Genomic DNA, 19,720 nt, shown 5'->3' with positions numbered 1-19,720 from the left:
GAAATTCCTTATATGAAGTGCACAATTACGTTTGCAGAAGCTATAATCGATAATTACATTATCAGTGGTAGTTTTGTTCACTCTGAAATGTAATCGAAATCACTTGATCGCCGGAAATAGATCATTGCGAAACATTCGATGTGTAGAAAACTGGTTCTATACTATAACTATTTAAATCCTATTCGTAGGTACTGGATAACCAGTAGACATATTGAGTCAAGTCTAGGCATTCGTGGCCAGACCACAAGGGCCCTTATCAAGGCCTAGACAGAACTCCGCCGCTTGGAGTGTTCACGCATGATAAGAGTTCGTTGATGGCTGGCTTCAAAACAGCATCCTGATAGCAGTTAAATACATGCACACTCCGAAGCTCACACATTATTTATTAGCTAGAGGTAAAAATTCAGACCACTTAGTATTAAATAAGGGAAATTTTGTAAAAACTAATTAAGTTTTTTTTTCGCCACCAGTTTATTACAGTCAAAGCCATTAGAACCACATCGTTGCAATACGGTAAATACAGATTACTAAAGCAAAGAGGCAGGTCATACCCACATGACTACAACTAAGTAATTTAATTTTCTCATTAAACATTACATTCATTAGAGCGGCAACACATGAATTATTTAATAAACCAGTTAATCAATTGGTTTATAAAGTCAATTAAGAGATGCGCTACATTCCAAGCAATTTATTATTTTGTATTCAAGAGACAAAAGCGTGGCTGAATGCAGAAACATTGTTGAAAATTACGAAGAGAAACTGCAATTGGAATAAAGCTAGCGCTCTGCCCAGATGTGCTATTATTTTTCATGTAAGCATCACTAATTAAAATCTAAATATAGGTCCAGTGAATATAAAATTGTTTATTCTTAGAGGATTAGCACATAAATTATGTTTACAAAGTCATTTAAAGTTTATATTTTCATTTCTATCTGCTTGGGTTATTTGGAAACAAATCGTCGAAATACTTAAACTTCATATAAATTATTTTAGCTCTAACGAGGGCAATTGTTTCATTCGATAATTCAGCAAATTCGGCATCTATTTCTGGCCTGTACATATTCTCCAAGATTCAACACTAATGGACCGTTTTGCCGTGACTCAATGAATTTCGGTTAGAATATTCACCATTTTATTCGTCGACCCCTCGGCAATTCGAAGGTTCGTAACGAACTGAATGAGCCTATAAGAGAACGTCACGACCCAAGCTTTTGTTTTTGTGCAAAACAACATCCCGTTTAATATATCCCTTATATCCCGTACAAAGTACCTATGCGAGGGTTATTTGGATTAATGCGGGAAAAATATACATAGATTTAGATTTTCCTCTTATCCATGTAATATTATTGGCAAAATAGTTTTAGAAGTACATATTCTCTCTGAACTAATGTAACAATGTTATTTTAAAAAGCTTTCTCAACACAATATAAACGAATACAGTGAAATGAAATGATAGAGATATCAGAAGTAAAAATTTCGAAGCAGTGGCCTATGTTGTAAGAGTGCTTAAAGTAATAGCCAAGACTTCGAAAAACTCGTAACAAGTCTCATACTAACTAATTTCATCAGGAATCCTGCTGTGTGGATTTATGAGTGTCGCCGAGACGAGAATTCGTTACGACTTAGATAAGAAACGCCATATTTCGTATGAGTAAATTATTATCGAGTAGAAAGTACTATGTTTTAACTTTTAAGCAATCCACCTCAAGTGGTGAAAGTAGTGTACATAAAAAACATTAACATCATACATTTAAAGACCCGTGCAAGAGCAGTTGTAAATGGATTAAAGTTCTATTTTGTAAAAGTAAAGTAAAAATGGATAACATAAAGGAATTCGCTGCGATTTAATTTCCCAAGCTTAAGCTACTCTAGATTCGAAAGGCTGAGTGTTCCTGTTAAGGCAAGACCTTACGGTCGTCTGCAATTTATTACCTCGTTCCGACAAGACTAACTGCTATACCGGGAGACAGAACTTTTGCGAGTATTTTTACTCTGCACCCAAGTGAAGCAGTAGTTACGTAACTAATACAATTATCACTTTTTCGTTTACTACTACCAATAAAGGCTAAATTAAGAATAGACCAGCTGATACGCAAATGCCGTGTACAGAATTAATTTAAAATTATCGTCTGTTCTGCACCTGTTGTCGAGCCTCACCTTCGAAGAGGGTGGTCTATATTAAAATTATCAATATCCCGATTAACAACGCTTGTGGAATCCTTATGTTGAATATAATAAAGCGCAATTCCTGAAATAAAGGTAACTCGGTCACGTCATTCTTGATCAACCCGCATTGCAGCTTGGATTGTACTTCAAACCGTAGAAAAGGCATTTAATCTGTGAAACGGATAACTGACACGAAGCTTTGTAAATTTTATTGTCTTATTTGGTGTTTTCGTAAAAAATTTCAAAAACTTTGTGTTCGTGTCCCAATTTTGAAACTTTACAGAAATAACTAAAACTGTGGTTTATTTCATGATGATATTGGTTAACCCTAGTATTTCTTAATGTTCTTAACATAAATGACTCATGTATTGTTTAACTATGCATGTTCGCGTAATTAATTTGAGTAAATAATCATATTTAAAATTGAGAGCCGCGTAGAATCAATGTATCGCGTTTCACCCCAACCTCCCCATTGCGTGTATTATTTCTGTATCCCTCTCGCTCCTCCAGTGAACTGCATGTAAATAACTTTACAGTCGGTATTTGGAGCACACTCGAAAAGCAGCGGTCGTTCATAATTCGTATAGTTCTACATAAAACACCCTATTGTTGCACTCTAGAGAGCCGTTGAAAACATTTTATGCCCCAGTTAGGCGCACCTTTTTTGTACGTAAGGCACAAAAGTCTCGTATTAAATTATAGGCTGAATACAACTTACGTCAGCAAACATGATTGAAATCAACAAGTGTGACCTTTATTTTTTCTAATAATATTACTATTCAGGAAATAAGTAATGAAGATTCATTAGACGCCATTAAAGTGAACATGAAGTCGTCAGAAGCGAATGGGTAGGAAGCAAGTAAAAATGAAGCGTGTAAAAATAATAAATTACTGTTGTTAAAAACAAAGAATTCTTTACAGAATCCGTGACTGACCTCTTAGTGCCACAAATCATTACATACAATGCTATGCTTGATGGGCCATGGACGAACACGAGCAGGCTATTAGCTGATAATTATTATCGAGAAATATTACCGTATATGAATATTAACATGGCTTTTATAACACACATTAATATACATTTGAACTTGATGGGAATTTTGTTTTTGATACATACACAAACGTGTGCTTCAAAGATGTAATGATAGCATTACTTAGCAACGACGACGTTTTTAAGCGTTAGCCTGAAAGCTTACGGCAAACTTTTAGAAACCAACAAAAAATAGGAAATTAAAGAAATGTAATTTTGATAGTCCTTTTCCAATTTTGCCACTATCACAATTCTACTAGTTCCTACTACCTAGTATAAACCTGGAGGAGCCGGTACAGTAGGAAGTGACCTGGGCACAAATTACCTCAGAGGCTATGGAATCTACCCAAATATATTTATTTTTAAAATACACAATTCAAAAAATACCTCAGTGGTTTAAGCATACGACTTGACCTTTAATTTCGTTTAAGATTCTTGACTCTATAAGACGTTTATGAAGAAACAAGCCCTCCTACGCGACGATAATTTATAATTTAATAGAAGATTGCTTCAGATAAACGAAATTTTCTTAGAAACGTTTGTAACTCATTTAATTTAATATCTTATAAATTACGAATGAAAGTAACCTAGTCCTAGGCTTGCGACACTCTTGTTTCTTAAATAGCCAAGGTATATTTTCTAGACCTATTCCTCTACAATAATTAATCAATAGTTTGTCTAAACTCAAAGCTTCAAAAGAATAACTTATAATACACACTTTTCCTTGATAACATCACATTTAACGCAAGCGAAGCTTATTAGACACATAAATCATGTGTAAGTAGATTGCATAACGTGCTTATTCCATATTAAAAGATCATAAAGTAAATGGATCGTGATTGATGACAATAGAGATTTTCATTGTACGTTACATGCTATCACTTTCAACAATATGGCTTATCGCTGAGGCTTTCTACCGCGAGGAAAGTTGCGAATTTTGCGTAACACGGCTCGTCACGTTATGCGTTCACACAAGGCTCATAACCATTACCCGTGTTCTTATTACGCATGTCGATAATTATTTCCACCAAATCGGTGGGATATTAGAGATATTACGCGAAACGTGACCACATCACGTTTTAATAGTCGGATTATTAAACATGAGGACTGCAATCCTAAACATAAGTGTATGTTTTATCTACGTATATTGCAACATAAAGCGCAGCTGCGCTGACCACACGCCTCGTTGTGACTGACATGTGGTTCTATAGGTCTAGATATATCAGGGTTATCACCAACAACTCATATACTCACATTATTTTTATGTAAGGGCCGCATCAAGATAGTAAACAAAACAGTTATATTGCTTCCGTGCAATATTGCGTTACAATATTACAGTTTGTTTAACAATATAGAACACCTCAATTAATAAACATTTAGACAACCGTGATTAATTACATTTAATAACAACAGAACAGCAAATAATTCTTCGCATTTAAGTTCGGCATCATTAAATTGACGCAAATATTCAGTATTACATTTGCCCAAGTATTACGTATTCAAAATTCATACGACGTAGTTGAAGTCGTGATATGACCCTAGGAATCGAGACAGACTGAAGCTGGACATGGGCAAACGTGCACGTATGCCATGCTCAATTTAACCCTGGAAAGGGAGTCTACGAACTCTGAGGACCAACATGATTATAAGGTTTACGCTTCGCTGCACCAAATATAAATGCGCATAACGATTAAAAATAATTGCAACACACCGATTGCATATTATTTTAAATGTATACTAACTATTGGCGAACGTTTCTAAGCTTCAGGTAATACGAATGAATTGTAGGGCTTAGTAGAAGCTTCTCTAGTGTATTTGTGGATATTTATAAAAGATAATTATGTTCCCTGTATAAGAACACATAATAGGTAATCATACTTCCAAGTCGTATTTTATGGTTAGGGAGCCAGGTGCAAATTTGGTTAACTATTTCCTCTCAAGAGATAATTCGTCAGACGCATGAGAGTATAGTATTATAAAGCCTCGTGAACGTCAGCTGGCGCTCGGTTGGGGGGGGTGAGCGGTTGTAGCCTCCCACGCACGTAGGAAAAAAAATACATTCATTCATTCATTTCCTCTCAGCTAAAAATTTGTCAAATTGTAGCTAACCCAATAAACGAAAAAAAATAGTCAGCTGGTTACAACATGGTGTATTATACGTCAGCTGGTGTCTCGAACATGAAAGTTAAATTTAAAAAAAAGTTTATTTTCCGTTATTTCCTCTCAAACAAAAATTTACCTGATGATAGCTTATATGTAACTGTGGATAAATATATATGTCAGCTGGCTGTATCTTGGTGGAAAAACCGTCAGCTGATACGAGAGGCTACAACCGCTCTTCCCCCCAACCGAGCTCCAGCTGACGTTCACGAGGCTTCATAATACTATACTTTGATGCATTTTACTAATTACCGCTTGAGAGGAACTTGGTCATAAAATCTGCTGCTGGCTCCCGGACCATTATATTGAGTATTCATCGTAATGCCATTTTGCATACAAAAAATGGATACACTTATGGAAGGTCGTCCGGACTCCGGAGGCAAAATGCGCAAAAGGCGCAATAAACCAGTTTAATTTAAAGAAGTTTATTTTTTGTTTTTCATGTTATTATCATTCTTAGTGTTCGTAAGTTATGAAAAAATAATTGTTCTTTATTTTAAGGAAAACTGTGCGTGCAATGCATAAATGTATCCAAAATAAACGTGATATTTATTCACAATAATTTCAGTTTATTTTTTATTATTCTACATATTACGTAACAAATACAAAATTGAAAATAGGTACTATGAGTTAAATTAACGATACTTAGACAGTATACAAAACAGATAGAGAACAAAAGTGTATTTGACGCAGAACATTGAAATGTTATAAATCCAGGATCGCATTGTTGTGGCAACAAAAGCTGGGATAAGTCCCTTCAGTTTAGCCGTAAGTGGAGTGGCAAGTAGCACGCTAGACAAAACGGCGCAGTCGATACATTTGCAGGTCCATGAACTTGAGACTATCGCTGACGTATTTTTAGCTCGACGCATTCATACAAAAACCGCATTCGCAGTTCGCACACCAGGCATGCATGAGTAACCCTCGAATAAAATAAGCATCGAACTAGATATGTGTCATGTTGTGAATAAGATGCACGAAGATATCACTAGATTATTTAAACAATTGTAATAATTAACTACGTAGCAATTGAAAAGCTGTTATTAAATTGTTAATATCATAACGTATTATAATAACACGTTAACATGTGTTGATATTACGCCAAATATGCGTCGATTTGGGGACAAGATTGTTCAGTCATGAGTCATGGACACCTCATAAACATGCACATATTAACAAAAACTGATTCCACCTTTATTATAATAGGAATGTTCTCACAAGGTGAACCAAAAGAAGGCACAGCTACATTCCTCGTCATCTGGCCCACTTGTTTATTTACCAAGTTTTCAACGAACAGACAGGTGTCTTTAATGATAGCACGAAGATTACACATAACTCGTTATCTATTTTTATGGCTACTGAGAAGTATTAACGACCTATTTATACGTACCTAGATGTTTATATCTTAAATGGTAAGGACATACTTGACCTTACTTAAACTAAAAGGAATGAAGTCTGTCATTAAAGTACTCGAACATCAAAGTTGAGTATACTCTAAGGGATGAATAGGGTAATGTCCTGAATTATTAATCTTGCCTTTATAACACTTACTTGGGATCGACAGAATGTAGCTCAGTAACTTTATCTGACAAACGTGAAAAGATTTCCCAGTTAACTACGTGATTGGGAGCGGCCGATGCGTATGGCAGTTCGATTTTCGGTCAACGAGTCCCAATGGGCATTTGCGGCCTAATAGTATTGGGAAGTTTATGCCGATCAATTGATCTGATCCAATGTAACTGGTGTATTTCACACATATCCTGAATTGGAAATTCTTATTTAACTATCGCAATGCCAATATATTACCAGAAATAGCTCAGAATAGTTTAATGCTTGTTAGTTGTAGTATTACAAAATCAGTAACTGTGTTTTAAGTGTGATTATTATCTAACGCATAAATTGTTTGAGTTTATTGGACTGTGAACATAAATTGTGTCATTGCATGTGCTATAAACCAATTTCTTAATAACATTCACTGACATCTAGTTTCACATTTACACACATAAAATGACAACAATCAGCGATCTCTGAAATTAATCCTCAGTAAAGTGAGAAATTGCAAAAGATCGCATTATAACACTTCTCAGCGCCAGTCTACGTAATACAAGAACGGTATTTGAATTGTTTCATGTAACTCGACGTAACCTCTCTAGTTAGATGGCTAGGTGAAGTTTAACGGACGTGAGAACCCCTGTATTGCAAGGTTCGCGGACGAAACCGTCTATTGTGCTAACGGTCTAATAGTAGACCAGTGGTCGCATAATGACTGCAATTGAATCGATAGAAATCTCTTAGGGATTTGTCAACTAAATCAGTCTTTCATAACGCCCCTAGTTCTGTTATTGTTTCTTTTGCGACTGAATGTGTTTCTGCGTGCACAATGCACTTAATTATAAGTTGATACGCATTTATTATTGGTATGGTGGTGAATCAAAGTGTATACAACAATAATGTTTTCATGGAATAAATTGTTAGTGAGCCTCAGGAACGCAACGGAAGTAATACGTTTTAATGGTCTTGACCGATCCGTATGAACGTGTTTGGATTTCACATTAGACCCTAAAATATATTGTTTCTACGATTTACTTGAAAGTGAATACATAGTTACATTTACCATTGTATGTTAAAGGCATAATAATAAAAGCGTTAAGCTTATCACACTAGAAATTATTAAAGGTAAACGACCGTTAATGCGTGTATGGTTTAGCACGTAGGCTTCTGTAACCATAGAAGGTCGACGCTCCAACTTCAATATACATGTCACGCAGGGGTTACCATGTAAATGGATATTCTATAACAACTTTCTTTAAGTTCATTCAAATCGAGGTCTTCTAAGTATAATAATGCATGCCTCGTTAGTGTCGCTGATCACTATCCACTTATAGAACATTGCACAGATATTTTGAAGCGTGACAGTTTTATACTGAAAGTTTAAATCTTACCGAATTTCCCTTATTACATGTCTCGTACCTGAAAGAAGAACATAAATATTATTAATACATACATAATTGTCACACCATAAATGTTTATGAATGTTAATGAATTTATGTTTTATAGATTGTGGATACTTTTCTTAAATCACTATCAACGATAAAGACATGAACGCCAAAGCTTATACCCGCATAATGTGTAAGAGAAAAGAAGTTATCAAACAAGCCATCCTTTTAACAGCGGAGGTCAGTGCTCTGCAAACAGCCTCCACAATCCAAGTTTTATGGTGTTTTATCAAGGTACCGTTGAGGCGACATCAGTTTTATTGCGTACAACGTTTCCGCTAGAACGATTTTAGGACGGCACTTCCAACTCGAAATTTACATTCGATTTAACTTCAGAACGACATTCGAAATGTGTGAACAACTTTCCTTCACACTGGTTTGGGATCCTTGCCCCTGTTTCTTATCGTGTTTATCTTCTGTTTTCCTTTATTTGTTTGTACCTACAAAATGTTTCCTAAATCGTGTATTTGTGTATTGATTTCGACTATTTGTTTTACTTTGCAAAAGTAAAAGATTTGTGCCTTGAAGATATTAAAACCAATCTTCATATTTGATTCTTCATTAATATATAATTTTATCCAAATGGGATCCTAAATTATTCTAACTCGAAATACGAAATCGTGATAGGATAATTTCCTCACAACTTCCTCAGAATAAAATACTATTTAAGGAACCCCAACGCAATGTTTTATGTTTCAATCATGACAGTTAACAGTAATTAATACGAGATTCTTCTCCCTTTATAAATTCTGGATACATTTGGTTCTGTTTGAAGTTTCACCAGATTTATACGACTGTTATAAAAATATAATATTATGTACAGTTTGTAAATTCTTACCTACCTATCTTCTATTAATCTTTTATTCAAAAACTTCTACCAAAAATACAAATGTTTATATATGTAATTAGATTAAGACTGAGTCATGTTTATTCCCCAATAATATAAAATTTGGTGTTGATATTTCTACTTATTTAACACAATCTTAAACTTGAATCCTATTTGATAACAATAGGGCAACGCTTGTACAAGTGTCACGCACTGGTGATTTATCATTTTTTACTAAGCTTGCATGCAGAACAAGCAAATATAGAAAAGCTATAAAAAGTCTAATAAAATTGAGTTTTAAAATGGGATTCTACTATAATACCCGGTTATAATTTAGGGAATATTTATAGCGGGCTCAACTTATCTAAGCCTGAATAAGGAAATAATAATGAATACGGGTAATGAAGCTTAAATGTTAAATGAAATACAAAACTTTATCCCTGTAATAAAGCCGGTAAATAAACGCGATACGCACCTCTAAAGAAAACAATAGCATTATAAATAGAAACTTTATTGTCTATCATTGGCCGTTTCGTCGATATAACCGTCATCTGTTAATCCTAAACTACAGTTTTATTACAGAGATGATAGACTGGATTAACTAATGGGAGTCTGGAGCGTTAATTGAGCTAAACCCTTCGCCCTTTGAACGTTCAATCACTTCACGTTGAACATTTAATCAGGCATGATTACAAACTGCACTGCTAATTAATTGCAAGATTTCCTCTTCACCAAGTTAAGGAACGCTGTTAAAAATAATAGAACAAAATTGTTGCCAATCTATTCGGCTAAATTGAGGAAGATAAGAGAATATTTCCGGCTATTTGTACACATGGCCGTCTTGTTTTAAATTAAATGGGGCTTGTAATTTTGTTATATGCTTGATTGATATGCAAAATCATTTTAATATTATGTCGCACGTGTTTTCAAAGCTTTTGGTAAACAGTGAGAGACATTATCACATTATGAATAATTAAGAATCGATCGTTCAATCCCTAATAATATAAGATTGACTATCAATCATGAATGACACGGACACAGAAGGTAACCTAGATAGTGATGGGCGCATTAATAGTCCACAATTTTCTTTACAATCGATAGAAGATTTTCCAAAAGCAATAGGAATCTATTTTACGCTTTCAATGTTTGACACACATCGATTCCGAGCATGAGGCGTGACGCATAAGCCGTTGGCCTCTCGATTTATAATACTTGATATAATGGGGTGGTGAACCTTTTTGAAGCTATTTTTGTTCACAATTACCATCTTTCACCTTAATGGCTTATATTGAAAAAAGCAACAATGCTTCTAAAAGGATTAAATGCTGTTTCATTGGTCTAAACCAAAGTAACAATAAACCGCTTACAGCAGCAACTTAATTACAGTAACTAACGATAATGGAGGTGTATAGTTTGTATGATTAGTGGTTACTGATATGGATATGATTTTATAGAGTGGATAATGAGCGCAGCTGTTATTGAATTTAAAGACTTAAATTGAACAAAAAGTATGTCTATTTATTTCACTTAAAATTTACACATACAACACTACTAAGATATTAAATATATTCATGAAAATGCCGTTAAACTTTTTAAGCTATTGCATAGCTTTTAAGCTATTGCATAGCTTTTAAGCTATTGCATAGCTTCTATCGCGGGCCTTGAGCGCGGGGACCGAAGCCAGAAATTGCGTAACAAAAAACCTCACGCTCCCCACTCCGACGGACACGGAGGTGTGGCTTGAAGGCATGCTATGCAATAGCTTTACCGCGGCATTCCCCGAGTGCCACACGTCTTTTTTTATTTTATTTTATTCATTTATTTATATCAGGCAGCATAGCCATATATGTATATTGTTAGTAGTATGTACTTATTCTAGTGTTAGTAAAATTACATATATTATGTATAGTTATTTTTAATCTCATATCACGAAGATTAGTTTCTAATTCTATTTGCGAATCTATCTTTAAATTTCGAAGGTATCTCTATGCAAAAGGTGTTCAATCACTACAAAAAAAGATAGATATGTTGACGCATAGAATAAGTTTCATGATTATACTTTCTCCAGTATTTTCGTTGTTCTTATCAGAAAGAAACACTTTAACCTTTACGGTGGCTCATAAAGATTATGTTGATATCGTTAATCAATTCGGCTACGTACCTACGAAAATTTTCATTAACACGCAAAGGGCAAAAAACCTTTGGAAGGTTAATATAAAAATGTAAAAACCTAGACCTAGAATAGTTCAATAATAAGTACCGTTAACCTTTAGAAATGTAAGGATTAAAAAGTAGTTTCTATTGGTTAATAAGCATATATTTATAATTTCGTCGAATTTCATATAATGCATCCTATACATTTTGTAGGGAACCGGTGCATAATATTAGATTTGATATTTCGGAACATAATCTTAAATATCTAGTTTTGATAGAATAAAATAATATAGATTGTTCTAGATAAGCAGCTTGTACTATACCAAGTCCTTGTTAGTAAAAAATATATAAACAAAATTCTTGCTCAATGGTTAATTCGTCAAACGAAACAAAAATACAAAAACATCTCTGCGTACTTGGAACTTAGTTTTTATGCCTTTATGGAAAACATTGAATAACGTAAGCTAAGAATTATTATTAGAGATGAAAATATTACAGTCTTTGTATACAAATAATTAGATAAACTACATCCAAAACATCCTTAAACTAATTTATAGGGAAAAAGCTGGCGCTCGGAATGGAGTCAACATGAGCTGCAAAAATACGAGCCGAAAGCCAGTAAAACAAACTAGTACCTAAATTGAGTTCTGATAATTGGTAGGAAACTAGAGTTAGCTGAAATTACCTGTATGAAAAAGTTAAAAGCACGAACTGTGGTTGTTTCCAAAACAGGCGTGGCCATCATGATGTAAGCAAGTGAGTTCATCGACTTTTCTTAATACGCAATAATCTAAGTAATAAATATATTTATTACCAAAGATAGCAATAGGTAATCCTTACGTTTATAACTTTTTATAATAAGCTACGTAAGATCTCGAAACATTTCTAAGAACAATCGCAGTGAAAAAACATGTAGCACTAAAAACTAAAAAAAAAAACAATTACGTAAACAACAGTACAAATTCAATTGCAATGCAAAACATGCTTTAATATTACAATATGTCGTCCAGACGAAAAAAAAATCAATGCAGACAATCGAATCAATCATCTCAACGTACGCGAGCATTAGCTATCAGCCGCGCCGACCTAAATTCAGCTAGATTGTGCCATAGTTAATGAGCTACACCAAATCCATCGACAGATCATCAATGGGACCTTGACTTGGCTTGTTTTTGACAAGCGACATTGGCCTGTACTATTCAAATTTGATCTACAACTAGATACACAGGACGCTTATCTATAATCTTCATTATACGGGTGTCGCAACGTACTGCTGGTATCTTTGTCAGTGAAATCAGTGATCTCTTTGCCGTGACATCGTTGTTGATTACATAATGGACTTTTGAAACCTTCTATACGAGTGAATCATTTCTTTAGTATTTAGTGCCCGATAAGTTGGAACGCTGATTATGTTATGGATCGGTAAATAAACCGAGAATTCTAATCAAAATTTCACGCCGCTGTATGAAGTTGGTAGCAACTGTTCTCACATGGCAGTTGTTAATTGTTCATCGACCATTTTTACTGCTCAGGTAGTGTAGGTATTATAACTTCACGAAACAAATCGTTAACTTTTTCTGTTAGTATCGAATCGTTAAAAATTAACGTAACACTTGTATTATTGGTACTTTAATCAGCACTTTTCGTTTCTTTACGGCCCTCTTCTTTTCTTTTAGGAATATTAAGTAACCAAATCGAATTTACGCAAGAGGATAAATCTGCAATAGATTTATGTTAATAGTAAATCTTCGTTTCTAACTAGCAGGTTTGAAATTAATGTTAAGATTAGGTATGCTGTCTGCGTACACGTTCAATGTTCTTGGAAACCAATTCTGCAAGTTGCTACAACAATTTGCCTGCACAGAGCTTTTGTAGGTAAATTATTTCACATGCTAACTTCTGTACCTTTCTGTACAGATCAAATTTTATTTAAACAGTTGAAAATATTTCAGTTCTTTCAACAAATTATGCTTAATAAATTATGCTTTTAATACCATGAATAATTATTTTATGAAATATTCCGTATTGAATTTATTTGCAACTATTTCAATTTATTATTAAAACAAAATTCAATATGCAAATGAAAGATACAAAACTTTCACCAACTGCTGGATGCCTTCGAACTCTCGCTATTTGTAGACTAAGTTTGACTTCGTTATAAAAAAACTTCATCTCAGTTTGACTGACTTAAAATATAAACTGATTAAAATCTTAGCAAAACTAAATATAAAATGAAGATATTAAGAATGCTAATAAGATTAGACCAGAGTATGAATAGAATTGCATGCTTGCAACTGATAAAAATGCACCTGCAGTCTTCAACAATAATAATCATATTGTAAAAACGAAGGTGTCTCCTTACCCAAACTATGAGAATCGTCATAAATATTAATGACAAATGAATGTCAACTTTAGTTCAATGAACTTTGATCCGATTGTTTAATGTACATATCTTAGACGTAATTACAAATGCGTACAATGCACGAGAGAAAGAATGCGAATGAATAAAACATGATGGAAATGTCTCTGGAAGCAAATGATAGCCGTCATTGACAAAATACAAAAGAAATACGTATCTTCAAGGAATAAGTATGTTATTATGAATTGATGTATTGTTTGTATAATAATAACAAATAAATAGATAATTAATAATTGCTAAGAACAAACTAAATATGTATAAAGAAGGCATCTGGAAGTAAGATTGTTAATTGAACCAAGTAATGCCAAGAGCCAGTCAAATAAATGTATTGGTGAGTACCTCCTTAATAATAGGCATAAACTATAAACATGATTAATGATAATAAACTACTCGTCAATAAACTTGTTTGTAATATCAACCAAATCTTGATTTGAATGAAGTCATCGAAGAACAAAAGAGGTGACGAATATAAATTTGTACCAACAAATTGTTATTAAACAGACAAGTGCTACAAACTATAACAGGTCTATTGTACTAAATCGGTCTGAAGCTTTCACATTGTTATTTATAGGTAAGTAAAATTATTTGGTAAGACGCATTAAATAACTTAGCAAAGAACCAGGATGCTCTGAACATTCTCAATTTCTTGCTAGAACCTACCTTATTACTTCATTCATTAAATCAAAACAAAAAAGAGACAGAGTTACCATTCATATCATACATCAGTACAATTTTTTTGTAAGAATAACATTAAAAGCCAGATTTAAAATAGGACAGCTAGAATTTATGTCAAGTATGGTAACAAAAAAACTAAATATTGTAGAGGTTAAGAGGGCAATTAGTCTGTGCATTCACAATTTTACCGAGAAGAAAATGAAAGTTTCTGTATTAAAACGGATTGTGAGTAAAGTAAGAAAATAACATTCGTGACAATTGCCTAATGCAATTCATACCAAGCTTGCGTTCTCTCGTTGCGTAACTTGTTAAAAAGTGGTAATAAATATGAGTTAATGTTATTTACGATGTTGATATGACATGGGCGACTATAAATCGAACTTAACGGACAGTGGGTCAGTGTCCTGCGCCGGTTACGAGTGAACGGTCTCACAACAATAAAGCAAATTAATGCCATGTATGTTCTATGAAGTGATTTCTATATGTGGACATACGTTTTAAACATATTATTTTTCCCTGTTTGATGCCAGTATTGAAATGCGGTGCTTTCACTCTCTCTAATTATGAAGCAAGCTTGATTTACATGCGAAATGGAAGCAACACCATTCATTTTACAATGATAAAAACAAAAGAATGCAAATGATAATCATATTATGTGACTAGCACAGATATGTTTCAATTTATGCACAGCACAGTTAAAATTTTCAAAAGAAAGTATGCTCTGGATTGGGGAATGTTTTTGATATGATTAAAAAAAAATACTTCCCTCAAAAATACAACAGGTCTAGGAGAACCTCCCGAAATAATTATTCATCACCCGCAATTTGATATCGTAGCAATTAGGCACGAACATTTTGATAATTTGGATATGAGATTAAATCTTAATACATGCGAACTTTTCTGCCGCTATGATAGCAATTATAAAATTTTAATTATCAGCACATTCAGTTGTGCTTCGTTGAACTTGTAACTGGTTATACAGATGCTTCGTTAAGTTTTTGTTCTAGCAACTATGGAATATTTCCAAAGGGCAATCGGATTCATTTGAGTGCAAAAAATGCTTATTAGATGTACTTAACACGTTAGATAAAAATAAAGGTTTAATTTAATCCCAGGTCTCAAAGTGTGAGGAAAATAGTGTATCCACGTTATTTAGTTTATGTTTCAACTCCATATGTTCTTTAATAGGTAATATGTATTTGAAACTAGCTTTCCGCCCGCGGCTTCGCCCGCGTTTTCAGAGAAAAACCCGTTCCCGTAGGATTTCCGGGATAAAACCTATCCTATGTCCTTTCTCGGGTATCAAAATATCTCTATACCAAATTTCATGCAAATTGGTTCAGTAGTTCAGGCATGATTGAGTAACAGACAGAGTTACTTTCGCATTTATAATATTATGTATGGATTAGTCAATTCAAATATTTGGTACTTTGGGTGATAAGATTTGCTTTCTTGCTTTATTTCACATATCATAATCAATTTTCCATCTAGTGAAGAGCCAATAAGTACTTCAAAATAATAATCAAAACACAATCTAATAATAATTGAATCGACAATTCAATTAAAATGTAAACATTCGCGTTTATCAACATTACATAATACATTCTTATCTACGAAAAAGGACTCTACTTAAAATGTGATAGGTACCTACTGTATCTTTAAGCAAACAAACAATATGAGTTTTAAGGTCTTGTACCTACAACGATGAATCAATATTAATATTACCAATATTGTAAATAGGTATTTTGAAAAATAGTGAATGACTATTTTAATGTAACTCATGCTTTCATATCTGATGAATCTGCGCAAAACGGAAGCATTGTTAGACAAGAAAGTAAGATTAACTGAAGACAATAAAAATCCTCGCCTTTCTCTAACAATTTGCTTCTAATTAGACTTACATTCATCAGTTGAAATTTTTACAATTTACTAGGAAAAAAATACGCAGGTACATCACTATGCGTTATATTTTGATATGTATTATCTCGTTGCAGTAAACATTAGACTTTTGGGGTCATGTCACTACATGTTCCAACTTGTCAATGAACAATTGTGTACAAATTACAATATCTGCTTAGTTTTTAATTTCCAAAACCACGTTATTTAAAACCATATTCATATAAATAACTAAATAACATGAATGAATGAGCGTCTCTAAATAAATTCTCCCCCAAATCCATCCATTGTAGCTGCGAACGATTCGAAATTGGTAACCCCTCAAATTGTAGGTATTTGCTATCCCGCTTCCCCATACGGTTCGTACCACCCTTCTTTAACATTGTGGGATAATTAAATATTTATGTCATCACAAACGGCACAGCAACCTACAGTTATAAATAACCTTTAATTACTGCATATGCCGTATTATTACGTTATTGTTCAAACAGCAATTACCTCAAATTTTGATCGCTATACCGAGATAACATTACAATACATAATCTTTGTTTTCCTACTTTCATAATTTAGTAATTAAGATAATTAGCAACACCGCTTTTCCTTTTCAATAATTATTACCCACTTAACATTACATACCTGTTTAATTAAGATTTTAATGTGTCAATGACATCCCGTTGATAGAAACAAACATAGATATAAACACAAACTTAGTTGACTAATTGATACACAACAAAACCGTTATAACTGTCCAATGATAAAAGACGTCACCACGGTAATGGAAATTACTAACACAAGCACTTATTTAAACAGCACAAAAGGAGAATACTTTGTTGGAAGTCATATAACACTTCATTATGAAATGGGAAGATAAAGCTCGAACACGAAAAAAGCTTATGTTCGGAGACAGCGACGTGCGGCCCCCACGCCAGTTGAACGGAGACTGCATCAATTGAGGGCTACTTGGGGGACGGCGGGGGGATCTCAGTGGGGGCGCGCGAGTCGAGCACCAGCTTGGAGGCGTCGAGCCAGCCTTGTCTGATATGATAACGCATGTATACAAAGCTGACGATGACATCGCGATCGTTACATATACGGGTAACGACAAGACCCTTATTTCAAATCACGTTTTTTTTATACCAATATTGAGGGGCAAATAATCTGATGAATATAATGCTTGTACACTAAGTTTTAAGCAACCAGGTGAATTTGATTTTTGATGCAAATTATTTGTAATCATATCTGTAATATCTGAAAGTCCTTTTTCTTCCATAAGAGATTATAAACCAGATTCTAAGTTCTACTGTGACTCGTGCCAAAGTAAACAAAAGATTGGTTTTGTTACGCTTTACCGTTTACGTAATTAAGAACCATATGGTTCTCTTATAGTCGGATGTTGTCAAAACATTTTAAAAATTATGTACGGTAGGCTATATACAAAATTATCTATATCAATCAAAATCTCGTGAATTTGGTCCAAACACTAAAATAAAATAATATGTAGGTACTAGGTACTTACCTGAATTGTGGTATCTTTGACCAAAGTAATAAAACAAGTAAATGGGATGTAATTGATGCATTAATACAAGAAAATCATAGTTCACAGCATTTCAGAACAAAACTACCACTAAAAAGAGACACTACCACTAAAAAGAGACACAGCACTACAATAGCTTGCTTAGTCATAAGAAACGAGCAAACGGCTCACTTACTGAATATCCCGTTTCGTTGAATGCACTGTCGCTGATTCATAATCCGCATCGTAAAATTTAAGCGGCCAGTGAGCTGGCAAATTAGTTTAGCCTATATTAAACACGACAAAAAATTCAAACACGAAACATCGCGTTCATCTCTCCACTTATTTAATTATGACCAAACTATTTCAATGATGACGAAAACGATTCAACATCTAAATTAAATGATACTTAATTAGGAAATATTTAAGGGACACGGGCATAAATCATTCGGCGATATTGACTCAGGGCCATTAAGGATTGCCCGTTAGTTAGAAGTTAGAACATCAGACGCAGATGGAATGGAACCGAAACGGCAATAAATTACTCCCAGTCACATCTTGGAGCATAGAGAAATAAACACGTTCTGTTTTTATTTCTGATCGTATTTCGGATGCGAACAAAAATAATATCGTTTAGAAAATTGATAATAACAAGCAGTACACCATGCTGTGCGGACTTAAGCAACCCCGACACCGACAAAGTGAAGCAATAAAAATATACGAGGGCTGCGGGTACCACAAACGTGCCGATCTTTTCGTCCGAATTTGTTTTTGGTGACACTCGGTAAGCAAACATAAAATAAATTTAGTATCCATCGGCGTGTGCGGTATTTGTTCTTGACATATTTGAACACTTCAATATAAAATTGTACAGATTTCTGAATCTTTCCATACAGCTTAAACGTCAAAATTGAATCCATACAAATATAAATTAAGAATATTTTTCATTGATTCCAATATCCTGTCTTATCCTAGTTGACTATTACTTTCGTTCGTATTTGACAATATACATTAATCCTTGCTGCACTGTAAGCATACTAGGATAATAACGTGTGAAATGGAGACATTAAGTCTACCATTAAATATAATGCCGGTACCTGCATGCATCTAACGCACAATAAACCAATAAAAGTGTCGGTTCTTAATAATGTTTAATACCAGTTTACACCGTTATAAAGACAGCACGTGCCGAATGTGTCCCCCACGTTAGCAGGGTTGCATTCTGAAGCCATGCCAGCAGATGTGGGCAAGACATTTAAGTAAGCGCATAACGCAACTGCCAGCGAGCTTCTTATACACCATATGGCATAATTACTTTTACCATATTAGGCTTCTGCTCTAAAAAACTTTCCCTTGAATATGAAAAATTTAGTGCAGTTTAGATAAAGGACAATCCAGAATACATAACAGTATCAGTATCTGTATAGTAGACGATACGATGATGATATTTCTTGTAAAGGCATCTTATCATCCAGATACTTGAAAAATACATATTTCAAACCTAAGTTTCAAACCCACACTTTTTGAGTCTATAGTCGCTATTCATTACGCGACCAAGTCGTGACAGTAAGTTTATGATCATATAAACGAGTACTATCACTACATAGTATAAAACAAAGTCGCATTCTCTGTCCCTATTTCCCTATGTCCCTATGTCCCTTTGTACGCTTAAATCTTTAAAACTACGCAACGGATTTTGATGCGGTTTTTTTTAATAGATAGAGTGATTCAAGAGGAAGGTTTATATGTATAATAACATCCATTAAATAGTGGAGAAGTACTGTTATTTTTGAGGTTTCTAATGTGATGTCGTAAATAATTACATTTTTTCCGCTTACATTGCAAACGCAGGCTGAACCCTACGAGTTTTATCAAAATAATG

General features: G+C 34.0%; 1 protein-coding gene across 5 annotated transcripts in view; it reads right to left on the bottom strand.

The window, feature by feature from the left end:
• Positions 1 to 19,720, bottom strand: part of Src64B (Tyrosine-protein kinase Src64B) — a 48,539-nt gene that overhangs the window by 17,004 nt on the left and 11,815 nt on the right. For 2 of the 5 annotated variants that reach the window (XM_090107795.1, XM_090107799.1), the window contains exon 1: positions 16,962 to 17,261. The exons of 1 other annotated variant lie outside the window; for it this stretch is intronic. The gene's annotated coding sequence lies outside the window, so the exon portion shown is untranslated. Of the gene's footprint in view, positions 1 to 8,301; positions 8,330 to 16,961; positions 17,262 to 19,720 lie in introns of those variants that run through there. 2 more of the 5 variants (XM_090107797.1, XM_090107796.1) reach the window with 2 other exon arrangements.

This window comes from Colias eurytheme, chromosome 12 (assembly GCF_061535395.1).
Source record: "Colias eurytheme isolate Ceu_HAF_F1 chromosome 12, ilColEury1 Martin Lab GWU primary, whole genome shotgun sequence".
In the NCBI taxonomy this organism is placed as follows: domain Eukaryota; kingdom Metazoa; phylum Arthropoda; class Insecta; order Lepidoptera; family Pieridae; genus Colias; species Colias eurytheme.
The sequence above is the reverse complement of the archived record's forward strand: the minus strand, read 5'-3'. Positions and strand labels throughout refer to the sequence as shown.